This window comes from Cyphomyrmex costatus, unplaced genomic scaffold, assembly GCF_001594065.2.
Source record: "Cyphomyrmex costatus isolate MS0001 unplaced genomic scaffold, Ccosl1.0 scaffold1275, whole genome shotgun sequence".
NCBI lineage: Eukaryota > Metazoa > Arthropoda > Insecta > Hymenoptera > Formicidae > Cyphomyrmex > Cyphomyrmex costatus.
Genome location: NW_017275255.1, coordinates 126572 through 146111, shown reverse-complemented (window position 1 = coordinate 146111; position 19540 = coordinate 126572). Strand labels below are relative to the sequence as shown.

General features: G+C 37.6%; 1 protein-coding gene across 1 annotated transcript in view; it reads right to left on the bottom strand.

Annotated features, from left to right (window-relative positions):
• Nucleotides 1–19540, bottom strand: part of tup (LIM1_Isl and LIM2_Isl domain-containing protein tup) — a 42110-nt gene that overhangs the window by 16633 nt on the left and 5937 nt on the right. The window lies entirely within an intron of this gene.

Here is a 19540-nt window from a genome sequence, read left to right as displayed (position 1 = left end):
ATCTTGGGTTAAATTGTTCAACTCCAGTTGTTTTGTTAAATTAATGAAATATTAAGTAGAAACAGTGACGATAGAAATGATAAAAAATAACTCACATTAGGTATAACTTTATATTATATGTTTAATAGTGCACAATCAGATTAACGATCATGTAACTTTTTCCTTAGGACGGAACTGTGAAAAATTTCTCCACATTATCTTCAATGATAAAACTTCTCACTTTTCATGTTTTTGCTCTGAAAAGTTACATACGTATGATTGCTACGCTGAATCGTAATCTTTCATCCTGAATGTAACGAGGTTCGAAATTGTCATTTTTGCACCGTTAAATTCATAACGTCAAATTATATCCAATTTGAGTTATTTTGAATCATTTCTATAAATCTCTACCGCTTCTACTCAATAGATCATTAATTTAACTGAAACAATCGAGTTAAACAATTTAACTCCAGATAATAAATTGAATTTGTTTTAAATTTAGGGACCTATTCGTAACTCTTCAACAACTGTAACAGTTACAGTCGTTAAGAGTTACAGAATTAGTTAATTGCCTCTAAATTTGAATCAAATTCAATATATTCTCTTGATAGTTTATTTATTTATTAAGAACATACAAATATCATGGACGATGTTCGCTTTTAATCCAACTATAACAATGAATGGATCTAGACACACGTGAAGGTGAAAAATAATAAAATGTTATTTAAAACTCGAGGGATTGGATTATCATTGCTCCTTCGATTCGATATTTAACAACGTTCAAAAACAGATCTCGAGTTTTCGAAATTCTTAAAGATCACTTTGATGAAAGTCATGGTCGATATGATCTTTTGATATATTCCCTCGGAGAGAATTTAATGTTGAATAATAACGTGAAATAACAGCCTCCTGTTATCTCGAGGCGATATATGTTTGCGGTGAAAGCACACAAAGGGAAATCCGCCTCGTGATAAATAGAAATGCATTTCACGAGTGACGCGCGAACTTGAATTAAAACATAACCAAATGTGCGATCGATCGATCTTATCGTCGATCACTCGTTAGATATGTATTGGTCGCGAAATAGCGATCGACTACATCTAAATATGACCGGCGAAGCGGCCGACAAACGAAAATAAAATCAATACTTCAATCTGTCCTGTCATTGCTTACGCGTTATCAGTGATTTCGCGGATAAAGCTTACGCAATGGAATCGCACCAGAGAGGTAACAAGGATATCTACGCACCCATTTGCATCGTTAATTGAACGAAAAAAGAATTTTTTTTAGAAATTAGTATCTATATTATAATTCACTTATATATATATTTTCGTAGGAAAAAAAACATGAAAAATGTACAAAGTATAATTAACGTAAATCGAAATAAAAGAATACTGAAACGAGATTGGTACGAAAAATTCGTGCGCTCTTTTTCTTTAGTATAGTTTGAGTAAAAAGGAAGGTGAGAAATTCATGTTCCAACGAAATTCAATGATCGGCGAAGCATTTTATAACTTTTTGTCGCCCGTTTTCGCATACGTCTCTGAATCGTATGATGCCGCACCTTCCATAAAATCAGTGCGTACGAATGCGTTATCGAAGAAAGATAATCGCCAATGAGTTGTACTGAGAATTTATCAAATTTAGGTAATAGATCAATGTCACAGATCAATTGAAGTATACTCTTCATATAAGGTAAATCTTATTTAAATATAGTAGTAATTTCAAAAAAGATAGATTTTATAGAATAATATATAAAGAAAATTTTAAAAAGTAAACAATTTATAATGCGCATTTTTTTTACTATAAAAAAATTTTTCTTCCATTTTGAGCTTTATGGTAAACAAGAAGCTCCAAAGTTTAAGTTTAATTTAATTTGTGTCACTTTTATTATACTTATTTCATCAATTTCTCTCTTTTGTAAGATCTGTATAATTATTTTATTATTTTCTGTTTTATTAATATAATTGTTTAAGGAAAAATTTCATAGTTTAATTTACATATTTTTGATCATAATATATCGATATTATTTAAATTTATTTATTTCATTTAGATTTTTGTTTATAATTTAATATTAATAAATATTCTACTGTTTATCATTTTATTTTGTCTTCATACATAAATTATTTTCATTAAAATGAAAATTATATAAATATATGTCTTTTTACTTTTTGATTTACCTTCTATTATTTGCAAATAAACATTTATTAATATTTCTATAAAAAAACTTAACGTTTATATAAGGGAATAGCAGTAAATGCATGCAGTACGGTCGCGAATGTGTTAATATGTAACAAATCTACGAAGAGAAATTTGTTTTATGTTGGAAATTATCCTCGAAAATATTTATAATATTACATACATTCTATAAAATTACATGTATTACCGAGACATATAATTAAACTTCAAAATATAATTAAAACGATCAATTTATCGTATTTAAATAAATATCGTCGATATAAATATGCTCTGCATAAATTTTCTATATAAATATTTAACGTCTCCCGAAAAGAGCAATTCAATATATCATCCATACCGTTGGTCTTGCAGCAGTATGGAAGCTATATTTAAAAAAAATTATCGGAGCACCAGAGGTTAGCTCGCGGTTAAATTAATCCACTTAACGAGAGTATGGTATAATTATAATTCATAGCCAGAGCAGTGGGGAGTTGCGGGTCGAAAGCGCTGTCAGTGGTACGAAAAAAATTAGAGCTTGCGACGAGGGTCGGGCTCAAAAATCAAAATCGGGTATCGTGCGACATATGGCGTTTCCTCTAAAGCTCTAGATATGTACCAGAGTAACGCAAAAGTCCGCCATGTTTATAATCTAATAACCATATTGTATTAAAGAGTGAAGATCTGTTTCCTCTGTGGCTGAACATAGTGTACCCTTTTGGAACATTAAAGTGAGATAGATACATACGTTTAACGTTTGGCGAAAGCGAGAGAGAGAGAGAGAGAGTCCTAATGCAAGAATAAAAGAACAGACCGAATAAGCTATATATTTATTCTTTGGCTTATTTATCTAAGTTTCCTTATTATTTATTAGTTACTTATCCAACGATAGACCATCGGGTCAAAAATAGCGGCAAAATTTCCAAACTGCAAGTCGAAATGTGTGTAAAAATGGTACATGTGTTATTTACTTTCCCGTGTAAACATGACACTGTACAATACGTTTCAATATGTGTATATCCACATTTGCATATGCAGCGTGTTACTTTTACTCGGAAAATGAATTGCACATCTAAAGGTACATCGAAGTGACTTTTTGTTACACCCTTGGACCTGCAGTGATAGGAAGGGTCGGCTCGGATCAAAGGGTTGCGCTGTAACTCCGGTACATCCAGAGCTCTCTACGTTTCCTTCGAGACGCATTGTCACGCGAGTGCGTGAGCTCGGCGGCCACGAGGAGAGGAGTGCGCCAAGGAAGGCGCGTCGAGGACCGTCAGGGGCGTACACGCCTGGGCGGCGCGCATCTACCGTCTCGCCGCCGGAACTCCGCCCAGAGTTCCGACGGCGAGACCGTCCGCAATCGGCGGCGTCCGTCACACCGGATTCTGCGCCCTGACGTGGCTCGGTGCGGTGGCCGGGAATTTGCGGAGTCCGTTCGCTCGATGGACGTCGGTTCCTTTTTTTTTCTTTCCTCCTCGCCGACGACGCCGCGCCGATCCCTCGAGCGAAGGGGTGTCCGTATTTCACTCGCGTGAAATTTTCACCGAATTTGAACGGTGCGTATAGGTATCATTACGGGAGTGGATGGATATTATCACGAGACACGCGTATTATTATAATATAAGGATATCGATTTTACTGAAGTATTATCTAAAAATTTTGCTCGAGAGGTAGATAGGAGAATGATTTGGTTGGACCGTCGAAACAATTGTGTTGAGATCTTAAGCATCTTGCTCATTTTTACTAACCAGCTTGAGCTGTATATGTTAACGGAATTCTAACAGAATTATTTTTAGGTCTGTGTATAAAGTTAAACTTTTAAATGGATATTTCAATGAAACTGTTTTTTTCCGTGTTTAATTATTAAATATGAGGTACATAGTTCTTCGATGCATGGTTTGCCTATATAGGGAGTGTGTATGTCTTCATCTCTATAAATAGATTCTATATCAAACGCATCTTACACGCTTAGATATCCGTGTGTTATGAATATAGCGATGATTTTAAGCGCGTAGAAAAAAAAAACAGTTTTGCTGAAATGTGTAAACATTTTATTTAGTTAGACGCAGATTTGAAGATAATTTCGTTGGACCATCAAAACAATTATGTAGGACGTTGAAATTGATTGCTAGAATGTCAAAACTTTTTGTATTGCTCATCATGCTTGTAGCGATTTCTACATAATTATTTTGATGGTTCAACAAAACTATTTTCAGATCTGTATTTATCTAAATTTTTAGGTACTTCAGCAAAATCGTTTTTTCAATGTTTTCAGTATGTGCGTTGAAAACGCGAACAATTATAAGAAATTGTACAATAATAAAAATGCTTAGTTTAAAAAACGAGAGACAAAGAGAGCAGCTAGTTGTACCCTGTGTGTGTTACACATTCAAGAATTTTTTCTCTGATTTCTAGCACCATGACAATATTTTCTTAATTCCACGAAGAAATTAAATATCGTTTAAGAGAATTCATGTGGAAAACGCTTTAAATGTTGACAACAACAAAGGGAACAACTAATATAGTCCTTTATTGAATTTATTTATGTGAACATTCTGTATAATTTATTCATAAATATTATTTATAAATGACATTATATTAACCTTTACGGAACGTGAAAGCCATGTGTGGTGCTAAAAGAGTATCATATTTTGAGGCAAGGAATGCAATAAAATAATGAATTATTATATAACAAATATTACTCAAGGAAAGACGTATACGATTTTAAAAATAAACTTCCTCTAAAAATTAACTTTAAACCCATCACACACACCTCGAGTACTTGACACGTCACTACTGTACAATTTTCACATTTTCGTTATACACGTTCGAGGTGAAAATTAGTCACGCACTGTCATTCCGTTTATCAACTGATAAGTATAATTAGACGTTAATTACAGCTAACTGGTTCAAATAATTATTTTCGAAGATAGAGTCACCTTCGTCATGGTTAAGTATATATAAGTGCAAAAAGAGCTTGGTTTTAGATAAAACAGTCTACAAAATGCATCGCAATATTACCATTACCTAAGTCAAATATTTTACCGTTCAGGAAAAATGATATAGTCTTTTTTTAAACTTTAAAGCAACCGGTTGTACGAACAGTAAACAGATTGAAAATTATTTCGTTGGACCTTAAAAATAATTACATAGGAAACTCAAGCATGAGATGAGCAACGCTGCAAACATATTTGATATCCTGATAATCAGCTTGAGTTTCTTATATAATTGTTTTGTGATGATTCAACAAAATTATTTTCAGATCTATAACTATAGTAAAATTTTTAGCTACTTCAGCAAAATCCTTCTTTCCATGTAGTGGTGAACGTAAAAAGTAAAATAAAATAATAATTTTAATATAAAATTGGTAGACTATAAATGTGGTCTTCTCGAAGACCATAAAAGTCGTAGGATGAAAGACCTTTGTTATTCTCGTACAACCGCATTGTCGTCGAGATCTGCGAGCTTAAATGGAGCGCGCAGAATACAGACTCGCGTTTGATACAGAGACTCTCTAATAAGAGTCTGGACACGAGAAAACAAGAAAGCTGGAAAAGAAGACTTTTGATCGGTCCGCTATGTTTTAACAATTCCCCAGAGAGAGAAAAAAAATAGAACAAAACGAACAAGAGGAAGAAATAATAAATATAAGTGTTTTCACTTATCGATTTTGTTAAAACTACTACTTGCATACAAAATTACGACTCGTATCCAGACTCTTATTAGAGCGAGTCTCTGGGGTTGGATGTGTACTTTACACTCGCGTGTAGACGCGAGATTCTCCCGCGACTGTCATGAAAATTCCCGACCGGCCAGTGGATAAGGTCAGGGTGGGTACGCACGCGAGGAAAAAAAAAAAGAGAGGAAGAAAGAAACGAGCGAGAAACCGGAGACGAGACGGGGACGAGAGTCACTGGGAGGCGAGGGCAAGGTCGGTCAGGATCAAAGGGACTCGGACCAGCAGAGAGTGTCGGCGGCATCCCATTAGCTCCCAGAGACGACAACCACCTCGTATCTCGGGCTCGGATCCTCCGAGCTGATGCGTATACGACCCATTGCGCCAGAAGCGCGCGTCTCCTCTGTAATACGCGAGCGCACAGCCCGATCTATTTCCCTCCCGCCTAATTTGAAATCATATCCTCGAGCGATACCGATCGCGTATTTGCCGTTATTTCGTTACATGTCTTGCTCGCGTGGACGCGAACGATTTAATGCCCGTATCACACTGGCAATTGGAGATCGCGTCTGCGTTCGCGTCTTTCAACCAATCAAAAAGAAGCTGCTGGCCAACAGGTCTCGTCTGATTGGTTAAAAGATGCAATCGCGAACGCAGACGCAATATTCAATCGCTAGTGTGATACGGGCATAATGCCGCCGGAATTACCGGGCATGAAGCGTATATTTCGGCCGACCCGAATCTGTTAACCTTTCGAAAGAAGATCTGTGATTTCGAAACGTTCCCGCGGAGGAGAAATTACGCTAATCGCATTGTTCCGAGATTACAAAGTGAGAAAATTATCATACTTAATGATAAAATAATCTTTCTCCGCGTTGTAAAAAAAGCAGGGAACAATTATGATAATTGAGCGCTGATTTGAAATTTTCAGGTGAATCCGTATTAAAGTATAATACAATTTTGACGTTTTATAGCTTGTGACAGCTATCCCTTTTCCTCCTCTCCTCTCTCTCTCTCTCTCTCTCTCTCTCTCTCTCTTCCTCTGTCATCCTAAAAGCCATTAATTTTTCGTCATCGTTCGTTCCCAGCAAGCCGATTATTGGTACGGATCACGTTGCGTTGACATTAATGAGTAATAATGAGCCAGGCGACAGATTACGATTGTAATTTGCAATTCATACTTAAAACTTCCACATGATATGACAGGAATAATAATTACCATCCAATTATGGTGGATGGATATCTTTCGGTACATGGAAGGTTAATCCCCCGTTAATGTTGCAATCATATACGACGCGTCGATTGATATAACTGTATTAGAGTTCTGTCGCACATCACGCCATCGAATCTTAATCGCAATCACAATGCAATTTTGTATAGTTTAAGCTCTTTCTACAACGCCGACTTCGTATGTCGAGTTCTCGTTTATTCGATATTTATAACATGACATCAAATGTCAATACAAAGGAAATGTAGGAAATGTATAAGAAAAGAACGCTAAAGTATCCAAAAAAGTGTACAGATCTGAAAATAATTTTGTTGTGAACTATCAAAAGAATTATCTATAACACTTAATCTATCCCAGTCTGGGATATCAAATTTTTTTGTGCCGCTTCCTCATGTTTTCCATATAATTAATCTGATGATCCAACAAAATTATTTTCAAATCTGCATATAACTTAATTTTGAAGTATCTCATCGATCGTTCTTCCCTTATATATCTATCTCTCTTGTTCGTATACATATTTAATATTTATAAATATGCCTCTAAATATGGAAATTTTATTTGAAGGTGCAGCGCATTGTGCGGGTTCTGTATAGTTGAAAGAAATGCGAGACGTAGCCGCGTGATGCCTTTTTTAGTGTTGACCGTCGAGAGTGCCCAGAAAAAGTTAAAAGCGTATCAACGGTACGGTTCACGCCAGCCCGAGCCGAGATATAATTTATTCACGGGAGAAGTGCATGGCGGAGTCGCGTCGATAAAGACAGGGAGAATGTGCTGCCTGGCCCTCGTCACGATTGATCGGTGGCAAAACTCGATCTCCGGAACACGCCGAAGGATAATAATGTCATGCGGCAAGGTGGTCCTCCCCCTCTTCTCCACACCGCCGTCCTTCTCTCTTTCCTCTCTTGTAGATAAAAGAGAGCTAAGACTGCAACGATTTTAGATCGGCTCGCTACTGGCCGAATGTGGGTGGCGGGTCGTTTTCTCCATTGAGAGTTGTAGGTCACGTATTTTGTGCTGGTGAACGCCGCGATATTCTTTTTGTCCGTTCTTTTTCATAAAAGTGATAATATCGCTAAACATGATATCGTCATCTATCTATGCGACGATTAACTTCAAGTACTGTATATATATATGTGTCAAGGGCTGTATTTTACCATTTCTTCGTTTTTATCGTTTTAATCTCTAGATCCGACTCGTTAATACTAAAATATAATACATCTTTTAGAATGTAAATATTTGACGTTTCAACGTTCGACGTGCGAATTATGTTTGGTATCGTAAACTTTAATTCGGCATTATACTGTATCGATAAAAACCCTCAATTTATATATGTATATAAAAAAATATATAAAAAGATACAACTATTTGTTTACAAATAACGTTCACTCTGAAACGTTATTCGCAACGAGCATTTTCCCACGACAACAAAATCTACGTTCGATTCATTTAAAATGCGAGAACTCTCGCCGATACGCAGAGTTCCGAGTTTTCAAGCTCGTTATTTTCAGACAGAGAGAAGAAAACATTAAAAAGAAACGCGGAGATCGCTCTATGGGACAAGGAAAAGAAAAATGAGAGGAAGGGAGATGCAGATAGATGCGGCGAAGAAATGTAAAGATGCTGAAGTAGAGAAAGACGAAGAAGAAAAGGATGGGGAGAGGAGACGGGGGGGAATGGTGGAGGTATCAGCGATAGAAGAAGAAAAAGCAGAGAGAGAGAGAGAGAGAGAGAGAGAGAGAGAGAGAGAGAAGAGGGACAAGGAGATATCTCGGAGTAGCTTGCTACTACGAAGGAGAGAAGGGGGAAGCGGCGCCGGGGTTTGTGTCGAGGATGTCTGGTTGGCAGTTCAGAGGCGCCGACCCGGTGTCCCACGGCGTTCGTTTGGTATTTCATTAACACCTCCGCTAATTATTTCCCTTTTTTTACCGGCCAGCTTCGTAGCGGAATCAGGGAATGCACCTTACAAGCCCGCTCGGTTGGCAGCCTCCTCTCGCGCTTCTCGATCCGCTTCTCGAGCAGCTGGCCGCCCAAGATACGCGCGTACAAGCCGGCGAATATGTAACGCAAATGCGCGTACAGCACGGACACGCATGCACGCGCCCCCGGTAAGTGCGTATACGCTCGGCTCTGTATTTAGCGATGAGAAAAAGGAGGAAGAGAAACAGGGACGGGAGAAGTAATTTGCGAGCGGTATCACGTCGGTATAGAAATGCAGAAATCGTTTCGCAATGTCTGCTCGGGTAAATCCAAAACCCGCACCTGTCTTCTCGTGACGGACGCATTTTGCTCGGCAAAATAATCGGAAGGTATTATTAGATAATTCCACGTTCGGATACAAAAATACGATTTGAATCCCGTCGATTGTCGCACGAAAGAAAGTTTATTGCCGCCGATCTTCTATGCCGAGGGTGCTTATAAGTTACACTCGACGCTTGCAACGCTTTTATGGAATCGTCTCGTCTTTATTGTTTATCGAATGTTGAACAAGGACGAGTAATGCTCGCGGGTTGCGAGGGTCAGATGGAACGCATCCCAAGATAATCAAGAAACTAGCTGTGGTCGGCGAATGAAGTTTATGAATAAATTGGGGAGGGTGCGTGCAAAATACGCGCGCTTCACACGCGCAGCCACGAGAGAGATCCGCCTGCGTTACCAGAATAACGACGGTCCTAATCGTCTAGAATTCAACGCGAGATCTCGCTGGCGAGACGTCCGGGCCCGAGATGACAAGCGCGCATGGACCGGACGCAGCATCCTCGGCGCCGCTCTATCGATACGCGGATACCCGCGCGGTCGACACTAAATTTAGGGCGTACGTTTAAATGAACGAAAAGGCCAGTCCTCAGATATCCCCTGTTGAAATTTATGTAGGTGTTGGCCGTGGACTTTTATCAGTCCGGCCAGCATTCCTGCGCGTCCACCCGGCGCCCCGACGTCGCCGCCGAGCAGGTTCTAATTCGTGCGACTCCGAGTCGGTCGCGCCTCATCCCTCCCATGTTGTTCTGTGGTGATCCACTCTGCACCCGATGTGGCATGGGAATATCGCGCGAGAGACAACGCACTGATTTATCTTCCATTTTTCCTCGCGCTTCATACGCGCGCTTGCTGTGGTGCCGTCGAGAAACAAGGCGGTGATAACGTGGGTATAGGTATAACCGAAGGGCCGACCAGGCGTGCATTTCTATCTTTCAGAATTTCGAGTTTAGTCTCGATGGAGAGTTTTTCCCTCGTTCGCCCTTAACTCGACGTTAATTAATACTAATTGCCACACGAAAATAACGGTTTTGTCGAAGTATCTAACAATTTAGCTAGATATAGATTAAAGCATAGACATGATTGAATCTAAATAATTATATTGGACGCTGAAGCTAGTTGCTGAAAATCCAAACGTTGTATGGCATTATCATCCTGTTCGAGTGTCCTACATAATTATTTTAACGGTGCAATTTGCATCTGCAGGTCTAATTTTTTTTTATCTCAATGAAACCGTCCTTTCCGAGCAGATACTGTTCTACACAAATAAGTAATACGACATTTATAAATAATTAATCTCAGTGAGGATTAATTTTTGTATCGCAGTTTCTCATTGAATTTCTCATCGATACTTAACTTTCAAGGTCACCATCGTATTTCGTTAGATAATTTAATAAAAATATCTGATTTCTCTGTTATATCGATGGAATTGTTACAGAGAAACAAGGAAAGAATTAAATATTTTCATCTGTGCAAAATTTATGCATGCATTATTAATGTAGACTAGCGAGAAAAAAACATGAGAAAATAAATATAGTCTATTCTAATTTGTACAAAGAGAAGCTTAATCAAATTTCTTTATCCGGATCGAGATGAAACTGCAGTCGTTGTCTCGACTCAGCCGCGCACTGTTTTACAAACTTTCCTAAATTACGCGATCATTTTAATAAACGACTCGTCTTACAACGAAAGCGATATTTAGCAAGTCTGAGAATATGATAACAGATAATTATTATCCCATAATCATAGTTCCCCCTCGCGTAAAGGTGCGAAATATATGAAGATCTTTTACAACCAACGAAACATTCTCCGAGGAATCCTTTCGTCAAACATCGCCTCGGCACTTTATGGCCGTCCTACCGTATACGAACTTTTTGCCTCGCTAAAAAACGGACGCGTGCCTCGCGGGCTTAGGTAAACAGACGGACGATACGACGCGCCTGTCTGCGTTCCTCGCTGTGTCCGGGGAAACTCGCGCGCTATATGCTCATCGCGCGACAAGTGCACGCGTATATCGTGGTGTGCGACCGACCACAGAGTGTTACCCGGATGACCACCCGTAGCCAGAGCCCGTTGCGATTTCTCCGAGAGGAAAAATCGTCCGGGCGAGAGATCGAGAACGACGATAAATCGGACATATACCGCACCGCGTCCGAGCGACGATTACGCTTCTTTATAAGCGACCCGAGCGACGATAAGCCTTCTCGAGCCACAGCGGCAGCGATCCCTCTCGTTAGAGGGGTCTAATAACGGGAAGCACAGGACCCCACGTCCGATACTCGCCGGTGTGTTGTAAACCGGAGACTCGGAGGGTCTGGCGCCGGGCGCCGGACATCTTCGGTCCAGGCCGATCCGATCCGGTCTGGGCCTTCTGGACTTCTTCGTCCAGCTAGAATAACGACCAAATGGCCCGTAAACGGTCGTCACCATAAAACCATAGCGCGCGAACGTATTTTTGCGTGGCAATCTCTCGCGTGGCACACTAACTTCCTGTAAGTGTACACCGATGATGTTGAATCTTGTACGAACGATCGGGCATGTTTATCGACGTTCGTGTCCTTACGATACAAATAGCGACAACGTGATCCCGTTTTTCAGGGCGGTTTTTCGTCGACTTGGAACTTTTTCAACGCGCGGTAGAGCTTTAATAGCACGCAGAAACGTGTAAGCGGTATAAAACGAAGCAACATTTTTTATTTGCTATATCGTTTATATTTTTGCCTTTCTCGATTGTGATTGGTCGCAATTCGTTGACTGCATTTTCCTGCTCATGTTTTTTTACACGGAAAGAACAGTTTTGCTGAAATGCCTAAAAATTTATAGCTAGATAAAAATAATTTTGTTGGACCATGGAAATAATTATGCGAAACGCCGCTTAAGCGTTGATAACAATGCCGCAAAAAGTTTTAACATTCTAACAACCAGCGTCCTACATAATTATTTTAATGGTCCAGATAAAATTATTTTCAGACCTGGTATCTCTCTAGTTAATTTTTTAGATATTCTTTTAGGTATTTCTGTGAAACCGTTTTTTTCTATGTGTGCCACACTGGAAAAAAAAAGTCTAATTGCGTCTAGTTGAAAATCAGAATTTTCTAATTGAATTTCTATTATTACGTTAAAAGAAAAATTCCTAAATTTAAGTACAATAATACTTTCCTGAATAGTATACCGAGTAAACATTTCTTCATTACAAATGAATATTTATTCAAAGAAAGAAAGTAATATCTAAATCAAACAATATATGTTTGCGTTTATTAAATATTTATTTGCAATAAGAGAGGAAATGTTTACTTAGTACTATTTAAGAAAATATTACTTATACATTTACAGGAATTTTTTTCAGTATATATTTTTAGTAGAAATATAATTAGAATTCTAATTAAAATGATCAAAGTTTTCTGATTCGTTCACATTCAACTAGAAACTTTTCTTCTTATCAGTGTGCAGTGCTCCTAGTACAACTTGATTGATATCCCTCATCGCCAGTATTATAGAACGCTTTTTTAATTTCTATTCGTTTCCTCCATTTCATGATTATCACCACGGCATGAATTTAGAGCGTTATTATCACCTGTACATTTTAGCATTGGGGTTTGAGGTCTTCAAAATTACGTGGTTTCGAGATGCGTCACGCGACGACAGATACCGATGTCGAGATCCTTATCGTGTCGGTCGACCGGTTAATCAATCGACTGCGCGATAAGCCGCGAAATGTTATCAGACGTCTTGTTCTTCGGTACGCGACGCCTTTTTCTCACCGAGCGGCACGTCTTTGATCCGCGGGATGCACTGATTTTTCGTCGTACACGCTTCGCAAGGAATCTCTCCAATCATCGATAACTCTGTGTACCAAACGATTGCGTTCCCTCTCCGCCCGAAGCTGAACGTCCGGATAACTGCTTCGAGAATTGCGGTATCAACATGTCGTTGTCGATTCGGTTTTCATCGATAACAAACCAGATCTAATTCCGCACGATTACTTTCCTCGCTATCCTGCCGATTTCTGATTTTTTTTTTAAACCTGCTGTTTAAATATAAAAGTTATATTAAAAGTGTAATAAGTAAATATTTAACGTAACAGTTTTATATATAAATATTAACTTTTTTTGTGCCACTCTGGCTATGAAATACAAGGCTCTGTTTTTCCAATATTTTTCCATTGCTTAAAACTTTATTTTGTTAAAGGTACGCGCGTTCGTTTGGTTTATATGTCCATTTTTATTAAAGTTATAAGCAATCAAATTGGATTGGATGTTGGATACGCCAAATCTAAGTGCATTGCCCTCGTAGTGTATCCCACTGAAAGGTTGAAATTATTTTACTCTGGCGACAATTTCCTTCAAGTTAAAAGAATAGTTTTCATATACCATACTTATTATTGTACGTTTTATCCTACAAATATATTTGGATTGATTTCGTTTTTTCAAATATCGCATTCGAAGGAGGTAAGAAAATGTAAGTAACTTTTGTTCCCAAAGAGAGAAAGAGAAAGAGAGAGAGAAAGGAGAGGAGGGGGAGAAGGAAGACGCAGAAATTCGCGTCTAGACATTGATATATGTCCACGCGCTTCGATAGAAAAGGCCCCGCATCTAATTCAATTGCAGGCTGCCGTTCCGCAAACACTCATGATAATTCAATCAAGCCTACCCTATGACGTTATATCCACTTTCCGCCGCCCCTGCCGAGCCTAACCCCGTATGATGGCATCGTCGTGGCAGAGGGTGGAAACGGCTCGTAATCTCCGTATGAGAACATCTGCACTCTAATCGGCTGATGATTTCCACCGAAGCCGATTCCCCGCTTCTTAACGCGCACGCGTCTCCTCTCACGCGTATACGAAATAAATCGTTCGTTGGTCCTGACAATGAGTATCTACTCGCGAGGCAAACAATTGGAATTAGCGAGATACTGTGGATCTTTATTTCGCAGTTGATAACAGCGGCATACTGGTTTCCCGTATTCCGACAGACACTAAAGCTGTTGCGGGCAGTTGTCATTTTGAGAAGCATCGTAAAAAACTGGTTTTCGAATTTTAAAAGATTATTAACATATTCACGATCGTATTTTATACTAATACCGCGCGCAGATTGATTTTTATACGAGGAAATGTACGTTGAAAGCCGGGTATCTATTTATTAATCGAGATATCAACAAATTTTTATGAACATTTTTTTAGCAGATCCGCTAAAAAATGAAAACTAGAACTCAGAATTCGATATGAAATTCAAATTAAAATTAATTTATGCACGAAGCTGATACAAAATAATAAACTAAAGAATATTTATTGACGTTGAATTACAAAAATGTGTGTGGATCTAAAAAAAATTAATAAAACTATTATTAAAAATCATAGAAAGTTATTAAAAATATATAAATTAAAACTATATGAAATACTTATTTCTCTTTCAAAGAGAAAATAATAAAATAAGAAGTATAACGTTTTACATAAAATATTGATCCAATAGAATTTTTTATTTTGAGTCAATTATATTTATTATACACAAATCTTTAAAAAAAACGTTACGAAATAAGCATGAATTAACACGTAAACGTTCATTGCCATCTGTCATAAATAAAAGATGTAGTTTTACGCTAAATTTAATTCGCAAAAAGTATTGCGTCATCAGTTACGAATATGTTAAGTTTATATTACGAATTAAATCCCATCGTTTTTTTTTTTTATGACACATAATTGATATTCATCTGAAAAATTTGAAAGTTTACGAAATTGTTGTTTTGTAGACTAATTCACAAAATTTAAATCTTTTTTTCTATTAAACATAATTTCCGTTGTCGGTGTATACAGAAATACCTAAAATATTTTCAAATCTTAGTAATTTAGATCTTCAAAACATGAGAAGATACAAACATTCTGTCTCAGGTATTTTCACGGTTTTTTCAGATATAGGTATCTATCGATTAGAATGTCCATTGTTTCCTGATTGTGCATGCCACAATCTGTTGTTTACGCACACATTTACTCTAATTACGTTGCTCCAGCGACTTACACAATATTATCAATCGACGATACATATAAATGTAAGTGCGCGTTTAGGAAACGAAAGGAAAAGAATGAAGAAAGACGGATGTTTTTACATATTTAAATAAACGTCGCGCTGGACAGAATTATGTGCGTCGGCGAGCGAGGAATCCCAGCGTTAACGCCGTGGTCGTTTTCCATGCACGGAATACTGATACCACGTAACTCTGTTTCAGGATCTAATCATGCAAATGTATGAGTCGTTAATTAAAACCGACGCAAACTGTATCTCGCCGCGGGGACTTGCCAAGGAAGGAGGTGGAAGATCGACGGGTTTTTGCGTTCCCGACCGACACCGCGGTAAGTAATGCGAGTAAATTTTTCTCGGCTTTTCTCGATGTTTTATTATGTTCATTATATGCTATCTACTTTATTTATTACATTTATTATATGGCATGACGTTTACAAGAGAAAAACGTTGTTCATTTACGTTTAAATAGTATAGACTGTAACACGGTAAATTATTGACTCGAAATATTTATGTATGTAGGAAATATTTATGTACAGCAGAAGATACTTGTCAATTTTCGAGGAAGACTTTGATGTAATTATTCTCTTTTGTGGTTTGGTTTTACCGAAAGCGATTATCAAAACGTGGAAAGAATGTACGTGTAGAAAAACTGGCTGATGAAGAGAATTAAGTAATCCTATTTTCGGCCTAAGAGGATTTTAGTGCTTAAGAATATTAATATACAAATCTTTGTAAATACGTTTCTTTTTCCAATTATAAAAACTTAGATGTTAGTATTATTAAGTACTATGATCTGCTTTGATAGAAAATAGGACTATTTGTTTGATTTATATTCTCATCGGTCTGATCTCGAATTATATAAAAACTGCCTGAACTTATTTTCGATTGCGTAGCTAAATTGGAAAATTTATTACGCGGTCAGATGGAAATAAAGAAATCTAGCAAATTCACAAAATTTGTCCAAAATGACCATCTTTCATACTTCGATTATAGTCGAAAACTGAAACTTCGACTATAACCGCCTTGTTAGTCTCAATCATTATAAACTCACATTCAGAGTAAAAAAATTGAGTATTCTTAACTCAAAGTATCAAAATCTAAATTATCTAAACTTATTCATCACTGTGTCGCAAATTTAAGTTATCACTGAGAGATGAATTGAAATATCCATTAAACTTAGCTAGACACTTTTATTTGCTCAAGTTTTTTCAAGCCTTAAAGTGTTTCGATTAACGAACTATGTCTATTCGTCCAAAGGGACATCGAGATCGGTATGAAATAACACAGATCTCTTTTATTCACATCGATCTCTCACGTTGCGTCGAACATTTTGGTCTCGCATCGAGATTACACCGCGAGCTCGCATTACCAACGAGATCTCGCAATTCCGTTAATTTAATTATTCTTTGTTCTCGGCGGTACCTACATCGCGGTCATCGACTTAATTATTCATCCGCCTCATTGAACACATTATCGAATTAATCGCGAGCATAAATTAAAGGCCGCGATCGTATCGTTGACGCGCTCGTGCGATCGTACATATACACGCTCGCCATTCTTTCTCGCGCGAATAATATAGCGCCGCAATAATTATAAGCGATAAATACAGCTGATATTAATGTTGCCCCCGCGATAATTGCGACTTCGTCGGATCGCACGCGCGCGCGTGCGCGCGCGAAAAACACGTGTTAAACGCAATACTGTAACATTTAATTACAGAAAATCATCGGCGAATCGTTTCGCGCCGTTGAATATTCCATGTATCCGATTATGAAAATGCGATAACTCACGTTAATAATAAATGAGCACACGAGCACATGGAAAAGGCTCGCCGACTCCTGCGTGAGCGGCATCATTCACTCTATCGTGCAACGATAAGTTCCCCGGGTTATGTAATGTAATATCAAACATATTTCCATTCCGAATTCAGTGGTAAGTACTGCAAATTTTATATCCGAGATCGAAATCATGTATCGATGGAAGTGAAAACTATAATGAACTCTCTTCCTCCTTTTCTTTCTGCTTTTTCCATACGTTTATTGCATTGTGTACCTACACATTTATCTCGCTATTTGTGATCTTTTTCTTTTGTAATTTTTCATCACATTCTTACGTTACCTTGGTTTCTAAATATAGTATGCGATGCTGGAAACAATGTATCGTAGATGTGTAGTCATCAACTGAAAGGTAAATACCGAGCGAATACAAGTTGTTAAATATTAAATTAGTAAGAGAGTTATTGCTTACTAAATTTAACAACTTATATTTACTCGGTATTGATCTTTGATTAAATTATAATTGATGACTGTTATTATTTGATCTTGAGTTCTATTTGATGTATTATATATAATGTTTGCGATCTTGAGGAGATGTTATCTTACACAGAAAGAAAAGTGTTTGTGATTGCAATTATATGGTAAGAGATAATTACAGTTGGGAGCTCCAGTTTTATAGTTATTACTGCTATAATGTTAAACGGCTATAATTTTGCAGTCGCTTTTGGGAGCGACCGTGTATTATTATATTTTTATACAGAACTATAAATACATCCATTATTACTGACTATTATAGCAATAATAATTATAAAAATGGAGTTCTCAACCATAATTATTTTCCTATGTAATTAAAATCGTAAATACTGAACACTTTTCTCTCAATAAACAAACGATATGATAACGATATGATAAAAAAAAATTTGTAACTTGAATATAATCGTCGTACTGTGATGGTTTTTTTTTGAATGACCAGAATTCGGTAGACGATCATCATTTCTAATTCTATTATTTTGAAATTTAAAATTACGTTTGTCATCGCTAGATATTCAGGAGACACTTTTCCGAGATTGTAATAAAGAAATATGTAAGATGATAAAGAATCTCGTGTTAGCTGCTAAACGAATGCCGCGACTTGCCACGGTAATTTGCATCTTGGGTTAACATTATCATTATGCACACGACGTAACATTAGCATACCGCATGTCGACGAAGATTTTTGGCCACATTGACGAAGACCACTTCGATCAGATAAACAGCGCCGATAACGTGTAATGATGGGAATTACATCAAAGTTCCCTTAGACATGTTTTGGCATTTCTATGATCGCTTTTAAGCGGCGAGATAATTAACGATTGATCTTGTCGATCGCGCATTTCTACAAGCACATTAACAGGTTCCACGTCCGTTACGCTTCACCCTTGCCTGTCCTGCTTGCGACCATCTATCCTTGATTTATGGTCAATATTACGTCGGAAAATACGTAGGCGATATGCGTCTTTGGTAATGGACGATGTCCCAAGGTTTATTTACCACAAGTGCACTTCATTAACTGTAAATTGCTCGAAAAGCATCCATGGATCCAGTGATTTTTTCCTTCCTCTTTTTTTTTTTGCGCAGGCTGAGCTCAATCTTCTTATGATTCACGCTGCAACGCGACAAGTCGTCACTCATAAATCATGCGGACTTTAACTGTCGTCTTATCACGCGGCAAAAAGATTTTATTCACCTGCGATGGCTAGACACGCGTACGACGACTTCCCGGTAATTTCAATGCCAACAGAATTGTAACAAACGTCACATCGTGAAAAGAGGCCGTTTTGCATTCTTTTACGCACTCGGGCTATGGTATTCCAGATGCTGCGGGTAATAATTTAACTACGGTGTGATATACTTTAGCATGGTTTGTGCGTGAAGTTTGCGTCAAACGCGAGACACGCTCGACCTAATCATTCGGAACGACGTGATATCCGGTACCGCTGGATTTCTTTTTTGCTCTCTGTAATTTCGAATCTGAGAGGTATCTGCTATCATTTAGAAGAAAAGGGTAATGATAAAATTGGATAAATTGGATCTCGAACACCAAGAAAATAATTTTTAAAAGCGGAATACAAAAATGTCAAGATCAAATCGTGAAAACTGCAGCTAAACGGTTAAAGATATTGAAAAAGAAACGTAATATATATTTTTTAAATAATAATTTTTAACTATAATTTTATATGTAATATATATATCCGACATCTCCATTATATTATTTAATAATATAATTGCCTTCTGATTTATGCCAACGTGGATTCGGTAAAATAATGAGAATACGAGAGGATTATTTGACCATCTAATGATTACGACGTGCGCGCAATGAAGTGACACGTTAAGTTAATTTTCAAGCGATCGAGTTTTTTAAACGTTTAAACAGCGACGATGTAGCAAGCCATGCAAATCG